Source organism: Vanacampus margaritifer, chromosome 14, assembly GCF_051991255.1.
Source record: "Vanacampus margaritifer isolate UIUO_Vmar chromosome 14, RoL_Vmar_1.0, whole genome shotgun sequence".
In the NCBI taxonomy this organism is placed as follows: domain Eukaryota; kingdom Metazoa; phylum Chordata; class Actinopteri; order Syngnathiformes; family Syngnathidae; genus Vanacampus; species Vanacampus margaritifer.
In genome coordinates, this window is record NC_135445.1 from 21,826,106 (window position 1) to 21,847,992 (window position 21,887).

Here is a 21,887-nt window from a genome sequence, read left to right on the forward strand (position 1 = left end):
CTGGAATCATCTTCAGGATGCTAAAATACACTAAATACAGCAAAAATTTTGAGTCTACAACGTTTAGTTTAGGTGTGGGAGCCAAAATGAACTTTTTATTGCTTTAAACGCGTTTTCAGCCCCTGATTGTACACTTAAGGTGAAAATGTCAAAATCTTCAAAATGAGCATAAGCACAATGAAATTAATGCTGGAATCATCTTCAGGATGCTAGAATACATTAAATACAGCAAAAATTTTGAGTCTACAACGTTTATTTTAGGTGTGTGAGCCAAAATGAACTTTTTAATGCTTTAAATGCGTTTTCAGCCTGATTGTGCACTTTAGGTGAAAATGTCAAAATCTTCAAAATGAGCATAAGCACGATGAATTTAATGCTGGAATCATCTTCAGGATGCTAGAATACACTGAATACAGCAAAAATTTTGAGTCTACAACGTTTAGTTTAGGTGTGAGAGCCAAAATGAACTTTTTATTGCTTTAAACGCGTTTTCAGCCCCTGATTGTACACTTAAGGTGAAAATGTCAAAATCTTCAAAATGAGCATAAGCACAATGAAATTAATGCTGGAATCATCTTCAGGATGCTAGAATACACTAAATACAGCAAAAATTTTGAGTCTACAACGTTTAGTTTAGGTGTGAGAGCCAAAATGAACTTTTTATTGCTTTAAATGCGTTTTCAGCCTGATTGTGCACTTTAGGTGAAAATGTCAAAATCTTAAAAATGAGCATAAGCACAATGAAATTAATGCTGGAATCATCTTCAGGATGCTAGAATACACTAAATACAGCAAAAATTTTGAGTCTACAACGTTTAGTTTAGGTGTGGGAGCCAAAATGAACTTTTTATTGCTTTAAACGCGTTTTCAGCCCCTGATTGTACACTTAAGGTGAAAATGTCAAAATCTTCAAAATGAGCATAAGCACAATGAAATTAATGCTGGAATCATCTTCAGGATGCTAGAATACATTAAATACAGCAAAAATTTTGAGTCTACAACGTTTATTTTAGGTGTGTGAGCCAAAATGAACTTTTTAATGCTTTAAATGCGTTTTCAGCCTGATTGTGCACTTTAGGTGAAAATGTCAAAATCTTCAAAATGAGCATAAGCACGATGAATTTAATGCTGGAATCATCTTCAGGATGCTAGAATACACTGAATACAGCAAAAATTTTGAGTCTACAACGTTTAGTTTAGGTGTGAGAGCCAAAATGAACTTTTTATTGCTTTAAACGCGTTTTCAGCCCCTGATTGTACACTTAAGGTGAAAATGTCAAAATCTTCAAAATGAGCATAAGCACAATGAAATTAATGCTGGAATCATCTTCAGGATGCTAGAATACACTAAATACAGCAAAAATTTTGAGTCTACAACGTTTAGTTTAGGTGTGAGAGCCAAAATGAACTTTTTATTGCTTTAAATGCGTTTTCAGCCTGATTGTGCACTTTAGGTGAAAATGTCAAAATCTTAAAAATGAGCATAAGCACAATTAAATTAATGCTGGAATCATCTTCAGGATGCTAGAATACACTAAATACAGCAAAAATTTTGAGTCTACAACGTTTAGTTTAGGTGTGAGAGCCAAAATGAACTTTTTATTGCTTTAAACGCGTTTTCAGCCCCTGATTGTACACTTAAGGTGAAAATGTCAAAATCTTCAAAATGAGCATAAGCACAATGAAATTAATGCTGGAATCATCTTCAGGATGCTAGAATACACTAAATACAGCAAAAATTTTGAGTCTACAACGTTTATTTTAGGTGTGTGAGCCAAAATGAACTTTTTATTGCTTTAAATGCGTTTTCAGCCTGATTGTGCACTTTAGGTGAAAATGTCAAAATCTTCAAAATGAGCATAAGCACGATGAAATTAATGCTGGAATCATCTTCAGGATGCTAGAATACACTGAATACAGCAAAAATTTTGAGTCTACAACGTTTAGTTTAGGTGTGAGAGCCAAAATGAACTTTTTATTGCTTTAAACGCGTTTTCAGCCCCTGATTGTACACTTAAGGTGAAAATGTAAAAATCTTCAAAATGAGCATAAGCACAATGAAATTAATGCTGGAATCATCTTCAGGATGCTAGAATACACTAAATACAGCAAAAATGTTGAGTCTACAACGTTTAGTTTAGGTGTGAGAGCCAAAATGAACTTTTTATTGCTTTAAATGCGTTTTCAGCCTGATTGTGCACTTTAGGTGAAAATGTCAAAATCTTAAAAATGAGCATAAGCACAATAAAATTAATGCTGGAATCATCTTCAGGATGCTAGAATACACTAAATACAGCAAAAATTTTGAGTCTACAACGTTTAGTTTAGGTTTGAGAGCCAAAATGAACTTTTTATTGCTTTAAACGCGTTTTCAGCCCCTGATTGTACACTTAAGGTGAAAATGTCAAAATCTTCAAAATGAGCATAAGCACAATGAAATTAATGCTGGAATCATCTTCAGGATGCTAGAATACACTAAATACAGCAAAAATTTTGAGTCTACAACGTTTATTTTAGGTGTGTGAGCCAAAATGAACTTTTTATTGCTTTAAATGCGTTTTCAGCCTGATTGTGCACTTTAGGTGAAAATGTCAAAATCTTCAAAATGAGCATAAGCACGATGAAATTAATGCTGGAATCATCTTCAGGATGCTAGAATACACTGAATACAGCAAAAAATTTGAGTCTACAACGTTTAGTTTAGTTGTGAGAGCCAAAATGAACTTTTTATTGCTTTAAACGCGTTTTCAGCCCCTGATTGTACACTTAAGATGAAAATGTCAAAATCTTAAAAATGAGCATAAGAATAATGAAATTAATGCTGGAATCATCTTCAGGATGCTAAAATACACTAAATACAGCAAAAATTTTGAGTCTACAACGTTTAGTTTAGGTGTGAGAGCCAAAATGAACTTTTTATTGCTTTAAATGCGTTTTCAGCCTGATTGTGCACTTTAGGTGAAAATGTCAAAATCTTAAAAATGAGCATAAGCACAATGAAATTAATGCTGGAATCATCTTCAGGATGCTAGAATACACTAAATACAGCAAAAATTTTGAGTCTACAACGTTTAGTTTAGGTGTGAGAGCCAAAATGAACTTTTTATTGCTTTAAACGCGTTTTCAGCCCCTGATTGTACACTTAAGGTGAAAATGTCAAAATCTTCAAAATGAGCATAAGCACAATGAAATTAATGCTGGAATCATCTTCAGGATGCTAGAATACACTAAATACAGCAACAATTTTGAGTCTACAACGTTTAGTTTAGGTGTGAGAGCCAAAATGAACTTTTTATTGCTTTAAATGCGTTTTCAGCCTGATTGTGCACTTTAGGTGAAAATGTCAAAATCTTAAAAATGAGCATAAGCACAATGAAATTAATGCTGGAATCATCTTCAGGATGCTAGAATACACTGAATACAGCAAAAAATTTGAGTCTACAACGTTTAGTTTAGTTGTGAGAGCCAAAATGAACTTTTTATTGCTTTAAACGCGTTTTCAGCCCCTGATTGTACACTTAAGATGAAAATGTCAAAATCTTAAAAATGAGCATAAGAATAATGAAATTAATGCTGGAATCATCTTCAGGATGCTAAAATACACTAAATACAGCAAAAATTTTGAGTCTACAACGTTTAGTTTAGGTGTGAGAGCCAAAATGAACTTTTTATTGCTTTAAATGCGTTTTCAGCCTGATTGTGCACTTTAGGTGAAAATGTCAAAATCTTAAAAATGAGCATAAGCACAATGAAATTAATGCTGGAATCATCTTCAGGATGCTAGAATACACTAAATACAGCAAAAATTTTGAGTCTACAACGTTTAGTTTAGGTGTGAGAGCCAAAATGAACTTTTTATTGCTTTAAACGCGTTTTCAGCCCCTGATTGTACACTTAAGGTGAAAATGTCAAAATCTTCAAAATGAGCATAAGCACAATGAAATTAATGCTGGAATCATCTTCAGGATGCTAGAATACACTAAATACAGCAAAAATTTTGAGTCTACAACGTTTAGTTTAGGTGTGAGAGCCAAAATGAACTTTTTATTGCTTTAAATGCGTTTTCAGCCTGATTGTGCACTTTAGGTGAAAATGTCAAAATCTTAAAAATGAGCATAAGCACAATTAAATTAATGCTGGAATCATCTTCAGGATGCTAGAATACACTAAATACAGCAAAAATTTTGAGTCTACAACGTTTAGTTTAGGTGTGAGAGCCAAAATGAACTTTTTATTGCTTTAAACGCGTTTTCAGCCCCTGATTGTACACTTAAGGTGAAAATGTCAAAATCTTCAAAATGAGCATAAGCACAATGAAATTAATGCTGGAATCATCTTCAGGATGCTAGAATACACTAAATACAGCAAAAATTTTGAGTCTACAACGTTTATTTTAGGTGTGTGAGCCAAAATGAACTTTTTATTGCTTTAAATGCGTTTTCAGCCTGATTGTGCACTTTAGGTGAAAATGTCAAAATCTTCAAAATGAGCATAAGCACAATGAAATTAATGCTGGAATCATCTTCAGGATGCTAGAATACACTAAATACAGCAAAAATTTTGAGTCTACAACGTTTAGTTTAGGTGTGGGAGCCAAAATGAACTTTTTATTGCTTTAAACGCGTTTTCAGCCCCTGATTGTACACTTAAGGTGAAAATGTCAAAATCTTCAAAATGAGCATAAGCACAATGAAATTAATGCTGGAATCATCTTCAGGATGCTAGAATACATTAAATACAGCAAAAATTTTGAGTCTACAACGTTTATTTTAGGTGTGTGAGCCAAAATGAACTTTTTAATGCTTTAAATGCGTTTTCAGCCTGATTGTGCACTTTAGGTGAAAATGTCAAAATCTTAAAAATGAGCATAAGCACAATGAAATTAATGCTGGAATCATCTTCAGGATGCTAGAATACACTAAATACAGCAAAAATTTTGACTCTACAACGTTTAGTTTAGGTGTGAGAGCCAAAATGAACTTTTTATTGCTTTAAACGCGTTTTCAGCCCCTGATTGTACACTTAAGGTGAAAATGTCAAAATCTTCAAAATGAGCATAAGCACAATGAAATTAATGCTGGAATCATCTTCAGGATGCTAGAATACACTAAATACAGCAAAAATTTTGAGTCTACAACGTTTAGTTTAGGTGTGAGAGCCAAAATGAACTTTTTATTGCTTTAAATGCGTTTTCAGCCTAATTGTGCACTTTAGGTGAAAATGTCAAAATCTTAAAAATGAGCATAAGCACAATTAAATTAATGCTGGAATCATCTTCAGGATGCTAGAATACACTAAATACAGCAAAAATTTTGAGTCTACAACGTTTAGTTTAGGTGTGAGAGCCAAAATGAACTTTTTATTGCTTTAAACGCGTTTTCAGCCCCTGATTGTACACTTAAGGTGAAAATGTCAAAATCTTCAAAATGAGCATAAGCACAATGAAATTAATGCTGGAATCATCTTCAGGATGCTAGAATACACTAAATACAGCAAAAATTTTGAGTCTACAACGTTTATTTTAGGTGTGTGAGCCAAAATGAACTTTTTATTGCTTTAAATGCGTTTTCAGCCTGATTGTGCACTTTAGGTGAAAATGTCAAAATCTTCAAAATGAGCATAAGCACAATGAAATTAATGCTGGAATCATCTTCAGGATGCTAGAATACACTAAATACAGCAAAAATTTTGAGTCTACAACGTTTAGTTTAGGTGTGGGAGCCAAAATGAACTTTTTATTGCTTTAAACGCGTTTTCAGCCCCTGATTGTACACTTAAGGTGAAAATGTCAAAATCTTCAAAATGAGCATAAGCACAATGAAATTAATGCTGGAATCATCTTCAGGATGCTAGAATACATTAAATACAGCAAAAATTTTGAGTCTACAACGTTTATTTTAGGTGTGTGAGCCAAAATGAACTTTTTAATGCTTTAAATGCGTTTTCAGCCTGATTGTGCACTTTAGGTGAAAATGTCAAAATCTTAAAAATGAGCATAAGCACAATGAAATTAATGCTGGAATCATCTTCAGGATGCTAGAATACACTAAATACAGCAAAAATTTTGACTCTACAACGTTTAGTTTAGGTGTGAGAGCCAAAATGAACTTTTTATTGCTTTAAACGCGTTTTCAGCCCCTGATTGTACACTTAAGGTGAAAATGTCAAAATCTTCAAAATGAGCATAAGCACAATGAAATTAATGCTGGAATCATCTTCAGGATGCTAGAATACACTAAATACAGCAAAAATTTTGAGTCTACAACGTTTAGTTTAGGTGTGAGAGCCAAAATGAACTTTTTATTGCTTTAAATGCGTTTTCAGCCTAATTGTGCACTTTAGGTGAAAATGTCAAAATCTTAAAAATGAGCATAAGCACAATTAAATTAATGCTGGAATCATCTTCAGGATGCTAGAATACACTAAATACAGCAAAAATTTTGAGTCTACAACGTTTAGTTTAGGTGTGAGAGCCAAAATGAACTTTTTATTGCTTTAAACGCGTTTTCAGCCCCTGATTGTACACTTAAGGTGAAAATGTCAAAATCTTCAAAATGAGCATAAGCACAATGAAATTAATGCTGGAATCATCTTCAGGATGCTAGAATACACTAAATACAGCAAAAATTTTGAGTCTACAACGTTTATTTTAGGTGTGTGAGCCAAAATGAACTTTTTATTGCTTTAAATGCGTTTTCAGCCTGATTGTGCACTTTAGGTGAAAATGTCAAAATCTTCAAAATGAGCATAAGCACAATGAAATTAATGCTGGAATCATCTTCAGGATGCTAGAATACACTAAATACAGCAAAAATTTTGAGTCTACAACGTTTAGTTTAGGTGTGGGAGCCAAAATGAACTTTTTATTGCTTTAAACGCGTTTTCAGCCCCTGATTGTACACTTAAGGTGAAAATGTCAAAATCTTCAAAATGAGCATAAGCACAATGAAATTAATGCTGGAATCATCTTCAGGATGCTAGAATACATTAAATACAGCAAAAATTTTGAGTCTACAACGTTTATTTTAGGTGTGTGAGCCAAAATGAACTTTTTAATGCTTTAAATGCGTTTTCAGCCTGATTGTGCACTTTAGGTGAAAATGTCAAAATCTTAAAAATGAGCATAAGCACAATGAAATTAATGCTGGAATCATCTTCAGGATGCTAGAATACACTAAATACAGCAAAAATTTTGACTCTACAACGTTTAGTTTAGGTGTGAGAGCCAAAATGAACTTTTTATTGCTTTAAACGCGTTTTCAGCCCCTGATTGTACACTTAAGGTGAAAATGTCAAAATCTTCAAAATGAGCATAAGCACAATGAAATTAATGCTGGAATCATCTTCAGGATGCTAGAATACACTAAATACAGCAAAAATTTTGAGTCTACAACGTTTAGTTTAGGTGTGAGAGCCAAAATGAACTTTTTATTGCTTTAAATGCGTTTTCAGCCTAATTGTGCACTTTAGGTGAAAATGTCAAAATCTTAAAAATGAGCATAAGCACAATTAAATTAATGCTGGAATCATCTTCAGGATGCTAGAATACACTAAATACAGCAAAAATTTTGAGTCTACAACGTTTAGTTTAGGTGTGAGAGCCAAAATGAACTTTTTATTGCTTTAAACGCGTTTTCAGCCCCTGATTGTACACTTAAGGTGAAAATGTCAAAATCTTCAAAATGAGCATAAGCACAATGAAATTAATGCTGGAATCAGCTTCAGGATGCTAGAATACACTAAATACAGCAAAAATTTTGAGTCTACAACGTTTATTTTAGGTGTGTGAGCCAAAATGAACTTTTTATTGCTTTAAATGCGTTTTCAGCCTGATTGTGCACTTTAGGTGAAAATGTCAAAATCTTCAAAATGAGCATAAGCACAATGAAATTAATGCTGGAATCATCTTCAGGATGCTAGAATACACTAAATACAGCAAAAATTTTGAGTCTACAACGTTTAGTTTAGGTGTGAGAGCAAAAATGAACTTTTTATTGCTTTAAACGCGTTTTCAGCCCCTGATTGTACACTTAAGGTGAAAATGTCAAAATCTTCAAAATGAGCATAAGCACAATGAAATTAATGCTGGAATCATCTTCAGGATGCTAGAATACACTAAATACAGCAAAAATTTTGAGTCTACAACGTTTAGTTTAGGTGTGAGAGCCAAAATGAACTTTTTATTGCTTTAAATGCGTTTTCAGCCTGATTGTGCACTTTAGGTGAAAATGTCAAAATCTTAAAAATGAGCATAAGCACAATGAAATTAATGCTGGAATCATCTTCAGGATGCTAGAATACACTAAATACAGCAAAAATTTTGACTCTACAACGTTTAGTTTAGGTGTGAGAGCCAAAATGAACTTTTTATTGCTTTAAACGCGTTTTCAGCCCCTGATTGTACACTTAAGGTGAAAATGTCAAAATCTTCAAAATGAGCATAAGCACAATGAAATTAATGCTGGAATCATCTTCAGGATGCTAGAATACACTAAATACAGCAAAAATTTTGAGTCTACAACGTTTAGTTTAGGTGTGAGAGCCAAAATGAACTTTTTATTGCTTTAAATGCGTTTTCAGCCTGATTGTGCACTTTAGGTGAAAATGTCAAAATCTTAAAAATGAGCATAAGCACAATTAAATTAATGCTGGAATCATCTTCAGGATGCTAGAATACACTAAATACAGCAAAAATTTTGAGTCTACAACGTTTAGTTTAGGTGTGAGAGCCAAAATGAACTTTTTATTGCTTTAAACGGTTTTCAGCCCCTGATTGTACACTTAAGGTGAAAATGTCAAAATCTTCAAAATGAGCATAAGCACAATGAAATTAATGCTGGAATCATCTTCAGGATGCTAGAATACACTAAATACAGCAAAAATTTTGAGTCTACAACGTTTAGTTTAGGTGTGAGAGCCAAAATGAACTTTTTATTGCTTTAAATGCGTTTTCAGCCTGATTGTGCACTTTAGGTGAAAATGTCAAAATCTTCAAAATGAGCATAAGCACGATGAAATTAATGCTGGAATCATCTTCAGGATGCAAGAATACACTGAATACAGCAAAAAATTTGAGTCTACAACGTTTAGTTTAGGTGTAAGAGCCAAAATGAACTTTTTATTGCTTTAAACGCGTTTTCAGCCCCTGATTTTACACTTAAGGTGAAAATGTCAAAATCTTCAAAATGAGCATAAGCACAATGAAATTAATGCTGGAATCATCTTCAGGATGCTAGAATACACTAAATACAGCAAAAAATTTGAGTCTACAACGTTTATTTTAGGTGTGTGAGCCAAAATGAACTTTTTATTGCTTTAAATGCGTTTTCAGCCTGATTGTGCACTTTAGGTGAAAATGTCAAAATCTTAAAAATGAGCATAAGCACAATTAAATTAATGCTGGAATCATCTTCAGGATGCTAGAATACACTAAATACAGCAAAAATTTTGAGTCTACAACGTTTAGTTTAGGTGTGAGAGCCAAAATGAACTTTTTATTGCTTTAAACGCGTTTTCAGCCCCTGATTGTACACTTAAGGTGAAAATGTCAAAATCTTCAAAATGAGCATAAGCACAATGAAATTAATGCTGGAATCATCTTCAGGATGCTAGAATACACTAAATACAGCAAAAATTTTGAGTCTACAACGTTTAGTTTAGGTGTGAGAGCCAAAATGAACTTTTTATTGCTTTAAATGCGTTTTCAGCCTGATTGTGCTCTTTAGGTGAAAATGTCAAAATCTTCAAAATGAGCATAAGCACGATGAAATTAATGCTGGAATCATCTTCAGGATGCTAGAATACACTGAATACAGCAAAAATTTTGAGTCTACAACGTTTAGTTTAGGTGTGAGAGCCAAAATGAACTTTTTATTGCTTTAAACGCGTTTTCAGCCCCTGATTGTACACTTAAGGTGAAAATGTCAAAATCTTCAAAATGAGCATAAGCACAATGAAATTAATGCTGGAATCATCTTCAGGATGCTAGAATACACTAAATACAGCAAAAATTTTGAGTCTACAACGTTTATTTTAGGTGTGTGAGCCAAAATGAACTTTTTATTGCTTTAAATGCGTTTTCAGCCTAATTGTGCACTTTAGGTGAAAATGTCAAAATCTTAAAAATGAGCATAAGCACAATTAAATTAATGCTGGAATCATCTTCAGGATGCTAGAATACACTAAATACAGCAAAAATTTTGAGTCTACAACGTTTAGTTTAGGTGTGAGAGCCAAAATGAACTTTTTATTGCTTTAAACGCGTTTTCAGCCCCTGATTGTACACTTAAGGTGAAAATGTCAAAATCTTCAAAATGAGCATAAGCACAATGAAATTAATGCTGGAATCATCTTCAGGATGCTAGAATACATTAAATACAGCAAAAATTTTGAGTCTACAACGTTTATTTTAGGTGTGTGAGCCAAAATGAACTTTTTAATGCTTTAAATGCGTTTTCAGCCTGATTGTGCACTTTAGGTGAAAATGTCAAAATCTTAAAAATGAGCATAAGCACAATGAAATTAATGCTGGAATCATCTTCAGGATGCTAGAATACACTAAATACAGCAAAAATTTTGACTCTACAACGTTTAGTTTAGGTGTGAGAGCCAAAATGAACTTTTTATTGCTTTAAACGCGTTTTCAGCCCCTGATTGTACACTTAAGGTGAAAATGTCAAAATCTTCAAAATGAGCATAAGCACAATGAAATTAATGCTGGAATCATCTTCAGGATGCTAGAATACACTAAATACAGCAAAAATTTTGAGTCTACAACGTTTAGTTTAGGTGTGAGAGCCAAAATGAACTTTTTATTGCTTTAAATGCGTTTTCAGCCTAATTGTGCACTTTAGGTGAAAATGTCAAAATCTTAAAAATGAGCATAAGCACAATTAAATTAATGCTGGAATCATCTTCAGGATGCTAGAATACACTAAATACAGCAAAAATTTTGAGTCTACAACGTTTAGTTTAGGTGTGAGAGCCAAAATGAACTTTTTATTGCTTTAAACGCGTTTTCAGCCCCTGATTGTACACTTAAGGTGAAAATGTCAAAATCTTCAAAATGAGCATAAGCACAATGAAATTAATGCTGGAATCATCTTCAGGATGCTAGAATACACTAAATACAGCAAAAATTTTGAGTCTACAACGTTTATTTTAGGTGTGTGAGCCAAAATGAACTTTTTATTGCTTTAAATGCGTTTTCAGCCTGATTGTGCACTTTAGGTGAAAATGTCAAAATCTTCAAAATGAGCATAAGCACAATGAAATTAATGCTGGAATCATCTTCAGGATGCTAGAATACACTAAATACAGCAAAAATTTTGAGTCTACAACGTTTAGTTTAGGTGTGGGAGCCAAAATGAACTTTTTATTGCTTTAAACGCGTTTTCAGCCCCTGATTGTACACTTAAGGTGAAAATGTCAAAATCTTCAAAATGAGCATAAGCACAATGAAATTAATGCTGGAATCATCTTCAGGATGCTAGAATACATTAAATACAGCAAAAATTTTGAGTCTACAACGTTTATTTTAGGTGTGTGAGCCAAAATGAACTTTTTAATGCTTTAAATGCGTTTTCAGCCTGATTGTGCACTTTAGGTGAAAATGTCAAAATCTTAAAAATGAGCATAAGCACAATGAAATTAATGCTGGAATCATCTTCAGGATGCTAGAATACACTAAATACAGCAAAAATTTTGACTCTACAACGTTTAGTTTAGGTGTGAGAGCCAAAATGAACTTTTTATTGCTTTAAACGCGTTTTCAGCCCCTGATTGTACACTTAAGGTGAAAATGTCAAAATCTTCAAAATGAGCATAAGCACAATGAAATTAATGCTGGAATCATCTTCAGGATGCTAGAATACACTAAATACAGCAAAAATTTTGAGTCTACAACGTTTAGTTTAGGTGTGAGAGCCAAAATGAACTTTTTATTGCTTTAAATGCGTTTTCAGCCTAATTGTGCACTTTAGGTGAAAATGTCAAAATCTTAAAAATGAGCATAAGCACAATTAAATTAATGCTGGAATCATCTTCAGGATGCTAGAATACACTAAATACAGCAAAAATTTTGAGTCTACAACGTTTAGTTTAGGTGTGAGAGCCAAAATGAACTTTTTATTGCTTTAAACGCGTTTTCAGCCCCTGATTGTACACTTAAGGTGAAAATGTCAAAATCTTCAAAATGAGCATAAGCACAATGAAATTAATGCTGGAATCAGCTTCAGGATGCTAGAATACACTAAATACAGCAAAAATTTTGAGTCTACAACGTTTATTTTAGGTGTGTGAGCCAAAATGAACTTTTTATTGCTTTAAATGCGTTTTCAGCCTGATTGTGCACTTTAGGTGAAAATGTCAAAATCTTCAAAATGAGCATAAGCACAATGAAATTAATGCTGGAATCATCTTCAGGATGCTAGAATACACTAAATACAGCAAAAATTTTGAGTCTACAACGTTTAGTTTAGGTGTGAGAGCAAAAATGAACTTTTTATTGCTTTAAACGCGTTTTCAGCCCCTGATTGTACACTTAAGGTGAAAATGTCAAAATCTTCAAAATGAGCATAAGCACAATGAAATTAATGCTGGAATCATCTTCAGGATGCTAGAATACACTAAATACAGCAAAAATTTTGAGTCTACAACGTTTAGTTTAGGTGTGAGAGCCAAAATGAACTTTTTATTGCTTTAAATGCGTTTTCAGCCTGATTGTGCACTTTAGGTGAAAATGTCAAAATCTTAAAAATGAGCATAAGCACAATGAAATTAATGCTGGAATCATCTTCAGGATGCTAGAATACACTAAATACAGCAAAAATTTTGACTCTACAACGTTTAGTTTAGGTGTGAGAGCCAAAATGAACTTTTTATTGCTTTAAACGCGTTTTCAGCCCCTGATTGTACACTTAAGGTGAAAATGTCAAAATCTTCAAAATGAGCATAAGCACAATGAAATTAATGCTGGAATCATCTTCAGGATGCTAGAATACACTAAATACAGCAAAAATTTTGAGTCTACAACGTTTAGTTTAGGTGTGAGAGCCAAAATGAACTTTTTATTGCTTTAAATGCGTTTTCAGCCTGATTGTGCACTTTAGGTGAAAATGTCAAAATCTTAAAAATGAGCATAAGCACAATTAAATTAATGCTGGAATCATCTTCAGGATGCTAGAATACACTAAATACAGCAAAAATTTTGAGTCTACAACGTTTAGTTTAGGTGTGAGAGCCAAAATGAACTTTTTATTGCTTTAAACGGTTTTCAGCCCCTGATTGTACACTTAAGGTGAAAATGTCAAAATCTTCAAAATGAGCATAAGCACAATGAAATTAATGCTGGAATCATCTTCAGGATGCTAGAATACACTAAATACAGCAAAAATTTTGAGTCTACAACGTTTAGTTTAGGTGTGAGAGCCAAAATGAACTTTTTATTGCTTTAAATGCGTTTTCAGCCTGATTGTGCACTTTAGGTGAAAATGTCAAAATCTTCAAAATGAGCATAAGCACGATGAAATTAATGCTGGAATCATCTTCAGGATGCAAGAATACACTGAATACAGCAAAAAATTTGAGTCTACAACGTTTAGTTTAGGTGTAAGAGCCAAAATGAACTTTTTATTGCTTTAAACGCGTTTTCAGCCCCTGATTTTACACTTAAGGTGAAAATGTCAAAATCTTCAAAATGAGCATAAGCACAATGAAATTAATGCTGGAATCATCTTCAGGATGCTAGAATACACTAAATACAGCAAAAAATTTGAGTCTACAACGTTTATTTTAGGTGTGTGAGCCAAAATGAACTTTTTATTGCTTTAAATGCGTTTTCAGCCTGATTGTGCACTTTAGGTGAAAATGTCAAAATCTTAAAAATGAGCATAAGCACAATTAAATTAATGCTGGAATCATCTTCAGGATGCTAGAATACACTAAATACAGCAAAAATTTTGAGTCTACAACGTTTAGTTTAGGTGTGAGAGCCAAAATGAACTTTTTATTGCTTTAAACGCGTTTTCAGCCCCTGATTGTACACTTAAGGTGAAAGTGTCAAAATCTTCAAAATGAGCATAAGCACAATGAAATTAATGCTGGAATCATCTTCAGGATGCTAGAATACACTAAATACAGCAAAAATTTTGAGTCTACAACGTTTAGTTTAGGTGTGAGAGCCAAAATGAACTTTTTATTGCTTTAAATGCGTTTTCAGCCTGATTGTGCTCTTTAGGTGAAAATGTCAAAATCTTCAAAATGAGCATAAGCACGATGAAATTAATGCTGGAATCATCTTCAGGATGCTAGAATACACTGAATACAGCAAAAATTTTGAGTCTACAACGTTTAGTTTAGGTGTGAGAGCCAAAATGAACTTTTTATTGCTTTAAACGCGTTTTCAGCCCCTGATTGTACACTTAAGGTGAAAATGTCAAAATCTTCAAAATGAGCATAAGCACAATGAAATTAATGCTGGAATCATCTTCAGGATGCTAGAATACACTAAATACAGCAAAAATTTTGAGTCTACAACGTTTATTTTAGGTGTGTGAGCCAAAATGAACTTTTTATTGCTTTAAATGCGTTTTCAGCCTAATTGTGCACTTTAGGTGAAAATGTCAAAATCTTAAAAATGAGCATAAGCACAATTAAATTAATGCTGGAATCATCTTCAGGATGCTAGAATACACTAAATACAGCAAAAATTTTGAGTCTACAACGTTTAGTTTAGGTGTGAGAGCCAAAATGAACTTTTTATTGCTTTAAACGCGTTTTCAGCCCCTGATTGTACACTTAAGGTGAAAATGTCAAAATCTTCAAAATGAGCATAAGCACAATGAAATTAATGCTGGAATCATCTTCAGGATGCTAGAATACACTAAATACAGCAAAAATTTTGAGTCTACAACGTTTATTTTAGGTGTGTGAGCCAAAATGAACTTTTTATTGCTTTAAATGCGTTTTCAGCCTGATTGTGCACTTTAGGTGAAAATGTCAAAATCTTCAAAATGAGCATAAGCACAATGAAATTAATGCTGGAATCATCTTCAGGATGCTAGAATACACTAAATACAGCAAAAATTTTGAGTCTACAACGTTTAGTTTAGGTGTGGGAGCCAAAATGAACTTTTTATTGCTTTAAACGCGTTTTCAGCCCCTGATTGTACACTTAAGGTGAAAATGTCAAAATCTTCAAAATGAGCATAAGCACAATGAAATTAATGCTGGAATCATCTTCAGGATGCTAGAATACATTAAATACAGCAAAAATTTTGAGTCTACAACGTTTATTTTAGGTGTGTGAGCCAAAATGAACTTTTTAATGCTTTAAATGCGTTTTCAGCCTGATTGTGCACTTTAGGTGAAAATGTCAAAATCTTAAAAATGAGCATAAGCACAATGAAATTAATGCTGGAATCATCTTCAGGATGCTAGAATACACTAAATACAGCAAAAATTTTGACTCTACAACGTTTAGTTTAGGTGTGAGAGCCAAAATGAACTTTTTATTGCTTTAAACGCGTTTTCAGCCCCTGATTGTACACTTAAGGTGAAAATGTCCAAATCTTCAAAATGAGCATAAGCACAATGAAATTAATGCTGGAATCATCTTCAGGATGCTAGAATACACTAAATACAGCAAAAATTTTGAGTCTACAACGTTTAGTTTAGGTGTGAGAGCCAAAATGAACTTTTTATTGCTTTAAATGCGTTTTCAGCCTAATTGTGCACTTTAGGTGAAAATGTCAAAATCTTAAAAATGAGCATAAGCACAATTAAATTAATGCTGGAATCATCTTCAGGATGCTAGAATACACTAAATACAGCAAAAATTTTGAGTCTACAACGTTTAGTTTAGGTGTGAGAGCCAAAATGAACTTTTTATTGCTTTAAACGCGTTTTCAGCCCCTGATTGTACACTTAAGGTGAAAATGTCAAAATCTTCAAAATGAGCATAAGCACAATGAAATTAATGCTGGAATCATCTTCAGGATGCTAGAATACACTAAATACAGCAAAAATTTTGAGTCTACAACGTTTATTTTAGGTGTGTGAGCCAAAATGAACTTTTTATTGCTTTAAATGCGTTTTCAGCCTGATTGTGCACTTTAGGTGAAAATGTCAAAATCTTCAAAATGAGCATAAGCACAATGAAATTAATGCTGGAATCATCTTCAGGATGCTAGAATACACTAAATACAGCAAAAATTTTGAGTCTACAACGTTTAGTTTAGGTGTGGGAGCCAAAATGAACTTTTTATTGCTTTAAACGCGTTTTCAGCCCCTGATTGTACACTTAAGGTGAAAATGTCAAAATCTTCAAAATGAGCATAAGCACAATGAAATTAATGCTGGAATCATCTTCAGGATGCTAGAATACATTAAATACAGCAAAAATTTTGAGTCTACAACGTTTATTTTAGGTGTGTGAGCCAAAATGAACTTTTTAATGCTTTAAATGCGTTTTCAGCCTGATTGTGCACTTTAGGTGAAAATGTCAAAATCTTAAAAATGAGCATAAGCACAATTAAATTAATGCTGGAATCATCTTCAGGATGCTAGAATACACTAAATACAGCAAAAATTTTGAGTCTACAACGTTTAGTTTAGGTGTGAGAGCCAAAATGAACTTTTTATTGCTTTAAACGCGTTTTCAGCCCCTGATTGTACACTTAAGGTGAAAATGTCAAAATCTTCAAAATGAGCATAAGCACAATGAAATTAATGCTGGAATCATCTTCAGGATGCTAGAATACACTAAATACAGCAAAAATTTTGAGTCTACAACGTTTATTTTAGGTGTGTGAGCCAAAATGAACTTTTTATTGCTTTAAATGCGTTTTCAGCCTGATTGTGCACTTTAGGTGAAAATGTCAAAATCTTCAAAATGAGCATAAGCACAATGAAATTAATGCTGGAATCATCTTCAGGATGCTAGAATACACTAAATACAGCAAAAATTTTGAGTCTACAACGTTTAGTTTAGGTGTGGGAGCCAAAATGAACTTTTTATTGCTTTAAACGCGTTTTCAGCCCCTGATTGTACACTTAAGGTGAAAATGTCAAAATCTTCAAAATGAGCATAAGCACAATGAAATTAATGCTGGAATCATCTTCAGGATGCTAGAATACATTAAATACAGCAAAAATTTTGAGTCTACAACGTTTATTTTAGGTGTGTGAGCCAAAATGAACTTTTTAATGCTTTAAATGCGTTTTCAGCCTGATTGTGCACTTTAGGTGAAAATGTCAAAATCTTAAAAATGAGCATAAGCACAATGAAATTAATGCTGGAATCATCTTCAGGATGCTAGAATACACTAAATACAGCAAAAATTTTGACTCTACAACGTTTAGTTTAGGTGTGAGAGCCAAAATGAACTTTTTATTGCTTTAAACGCGTTTTCAGCCCCTGATTGTACACTTAAGGTGAAAATGTCAAAATCTTCAAAATGAGCATAAGCACAATGAAATTAATGCTGGAATCATCTTCAGGATGCTAGAATACACTAAATACAGCAAAAATTTTGAGTCTACAACGTTTAGTTTAGGTGTGAGAGCCAAAATGAACTTTTTATTGCTTTAAATGCGTTTTCAGCCTAATTGTGCACTTTAGGTGAAAATGTCAAAATCTTAAAAATGAGCATAAGCACAATTAAATTAATGCTGGAATCATCTTCAGGATGCTAGAATACACTAAATACAGCAAAAATTTTGAGTCTACAACGTTTAGTTTAGGTGTGAGAGCCAAAATGAACTTTTTATTGCTTTAAACGCGTTTTCAGCCCCTGATTGTACACTTAAGGTGAAAATGTCAAAATCTTCAAAATGAGCATAAGCACAATGAAATTAATGCTGGAATCATCTTCAGGATGCTAGAATACACTAAATACAGCAAAAATTTTGAGTCTACAACGTTTATTTTAGGTGTGTGAGCCAAAATGAACTTTTTATTGCTTTAAATGCGTTTTCAGCCTGATTGTGCACTTTAGGTGAAAATGTCAAAATCTTCAAAATGAGCATAAGCACAATGAAATTAATGCTGGAATCATCTTCAGGATGCTAGAATACACTAAATACAGCAAAAATTTTGAGTCTACAACGTTTAGTTTAGGTGTGGGAGCCAAAATGAACTTTTTATTGCTTTAAACGCGTTTTCAGCCCCTGATTGTACACTTAAGGTGAAAATGTCAAAATCTTCAAAATGAGCATAAGCACAATGAAATTAATGCTGGAATCATCTTCAGGATGCTAGAATACATTAAATACAGCAAAAATTTTGAGTCTACAACGTTTATTTTAGGTGTGTGAGCCAAAATGAACTTTTTAATGCTTTAAATGCGTTTTCAGCCTGATTGTGCACTTTAGGTGAAAATGTCAAAATCTTAAAAATGAGCATAAGCACAATGAAATTAATGCTGGAATCATCTTCAGGATGCTAGAATACACTAAATACAGCAAAAATTTTGACTCTACAACGTTTAGTTTAGGTGTGAGAGCCAAAATGAACTTTTTATTGCTTTAAATGCGTTTTCAGCCTGATTGTGCACTTTAGGTGAAAATGTCAAAATCTTAAAAATGAGCATAAGCACAATGAAATTAATGCTGGAATCATCTTCAGGATGCTAGAATACACTAAATACAGCAAAAATTTTGACTCTACAACGTTTAGTTTAGGTGTGAGAGCCAAAATGAACTTTTTATTGCTTTAAACGCGTTTTCAGCCCCTGATTGTACACTTAAGGTGAAAATGTCAAAATCTTCAAAATGAGCATAAGCACAATGAAATTAATGCTGGAATCATCTTCAGGATGCTAGAATACACTAAATACAGCAAAAATTTTGAGTCTACAACGTTTAGTTTAGGTGTGAGAGCCAAAATGAACTTTTTATTGCTTTAAATGCGTTTTCAGCCTGATTGTGCACTTTAGGTGAAAATGTCAAAATCTTAAAAATGAGCATAAGCACAATTAAATTAATGCTGGAATCATCTTCAGGATGCTAGAATACACTAAATACAGCAAAAATTTTGAGTCTACAACGTTTAGTTTAGGTGTGAGAGCCAAAATGAACTTTTTATTGCTTTAAACGGTTTTCAGCCCCTGATTGTACACTTAAGGTGAAAATGTCAAAATCTTCAAAATGAGCATAAGCACAATGAAATTAATGCTGGAATCATCTTCAGGATGCTAGAATACACTAAATACAGCAAAAATTTTGAGTCTACAACGTTTAGTTTAGGTGTGAGAGCCAAAATGAACTTTTTATTGCTTTAAATGCGTTTTCAGCCTGATTGTGCACTTTAGGTGAAAATGTCAAAATCTTCAAAATGAGCATAAGCACGATGAAATTAATGCTGGAATCATCTTCAGGATGCAAGAATACACTGAATACAGCAAAAAATTTGAGTCTACAACGTTTAGTTTAGGTGTAAGAGCCAAAATGAACTTTTTATTGCTTTAAACGCGTTTTCAGCCCCTGATTTTACACTTAAGGTGAAAATGTCAAAATCTTCAAAATGAGCATAAGCACAATGAAATTAATGCTGGAATCATCTTCAGGATGCTAGAATACACTAAATACAGCAAAAAATTTGAGTCTACAACGTTTATTTTAGGTGTGTGAGCCAAAATGAACTTTTTATTGCTTTAAATGCGTTTTCAGCCTGATTGTGCACTTTAGGTGAAAATGTCAAAATCTTAAAAATGAGCATAAGCACAATTAAATTAATGCTGGAATCATCTTCAGGATGCTAGAATACACTAAATACAGCAAAAATTTTGAGTCTACAACGTTTAGTTTAGGTGTGAGAGCCAAAATGAACTTTTTATTGCTTTAAACGCGTTTTCAGCCCCTGATTGTACACTTAAGGTGAAAATGTCAAAATCTTCAAAATGAGCATAAGCACAATGAAATTAATGCTGGAATCATCTTCAGGATGCTAGAATACACTAAATACAGCAAAAATTTTGAGTCTACAACGTTTAGTTTAGGTGTGAGAGCCAAAATGAACTTTTTATTGCTTTAAATGCGTTTTCAGCCTGATTGTGCTCTTTAGGTGAAAATGTCAAAATCTTCAAAATGAGCATAAGCACGATGAAATTAATGCTGGAATCATCTTCAGGATGCTAGAATACACTGAATACAGCAAAAATTTTGAGTCTACAACGTTTAGTTTAGGTGTGAGAGCCAAAATGAACTTTTTATTGCTTTAAACGCGTTTTCAGCCCCTGATTGTACACTTAAGGTGAAAATGTCAAAATCTTCAAAATGAGCATAAGCACAATGAAATTAATGCTGGAATCATCTTCAGGATGCTAGAATACACTAAATACAGCAAAAATTTTGAGTCTACAACGTTTATTTTAGGTGTGTGAGCCAAAATGAACTTTTTATTGCTTTAAATGCGTTTTCAGCCTGATTGTGCACTTTAGGTGAAAATGTCAAAATCTTCAAAATGAGCATAAGCACGATGAATTTAATGCTGGAATCATCTTCAGGATGCTAGAATACACTGAATACAGCAAAAATTTTGAGTCTACAACGTTTAGTTTAGGTGTGAGAGCCAAAATGAACTTTTTATTGCTTTAAATAAGTTTTCAGCCTGATTGTGCACTTTAGGTGAAAATGTCAAAATCTTAAAAATGAGCATAAGCACAATGAAATTAATGCTGGAATCATCTTCAGGATGCTAGAATACACTAAATACAGCAAAAATTTTGAGTCTACAACGTTTAGTTTAGGTGTGGGAGCCAAAATGAACTTTTTATTGCTTTAAACGCGTTTTCAGCCCCTGATTGTACACTTAAGGTGAAAATGTCAAAATCTTCAAAATGACCATAAGCACAATGAAATTAATGCTGGAATCATCTTCAGGATGCTAGAATACACTAAATACAGCAAAAATTTTGAGTCTACAACGTTTATTTTAGGTGTGTGAGCCAAAATGAACTTTTTATTGCTTTAAATGCGTTTTCAGCCTGATTGTGCACTTTAGGTGAAAATGTCAAAATCTTCAAAATGAGCATAAGCACGATGAAATTAATGCTGGAATCATCTTCAGGATGCTAGAATACACTGAATACAGCAAAAATTTTGAGTCTACAACGTTTAGTTTAGGTGTGAGAGCCAAAATGAACTTTTTATTGCTTTAAACGCGTTTTCAGCCCCTGATTGTACACTTAAGGTGAAAATGTCAAAATCTTCAAAATGAGCATAAGCACAATGAAATTAATGCTGGAATCATCTTCAGGATGCTAGAATACACTAAATACAGCAAAAATTTTGAGTCTACAACGTTTAGTTTAGGTGTGAGAGCCAAAATGAACTTTTTATTGCTTTAAATGCGTTTTCAGCCTGATTGTGCACTTTAGGTGAAAATGTCAAAATCTTCAAAATGAGCATAAGCACGATGAAATTAATGCTGGAATCATCTTCAGGATGCTAGAATACACTGAATACAGCAAAAATTTTGAGTCTACAACGTTTAGTTTAGGTGTGAGAGCCAAAATGAACTTTTTATTGCTTTAAACGCGTTTTCAGCCCCTGATTGTACACTTAAGGTGAAAATGTCAAAATCTTCAAAATGAGCATAAGCACAATGAAATTAATGCTGGAATCATCTTCAGGATGCTAGAATACACTAAATACAGCAAAAATTTTGAGTCTACAACGTTTAGTTTAGGTGTGAGAGCCAAAATGAACTTTTTATTGCTTTAAATGCGTTTTCAGCCTGATTGTGCACTTTAGGTGAAAATGTCAAAATCTTCAAAATGAGCATAAGCACGATGAAATTAATGCTGGAATCATCTTCAGGATGCTAGAATGCACTGAATACAGCAAAAATTTTGAGTCTACAACGTTTAGTTTAGGTGTGAGAGCCA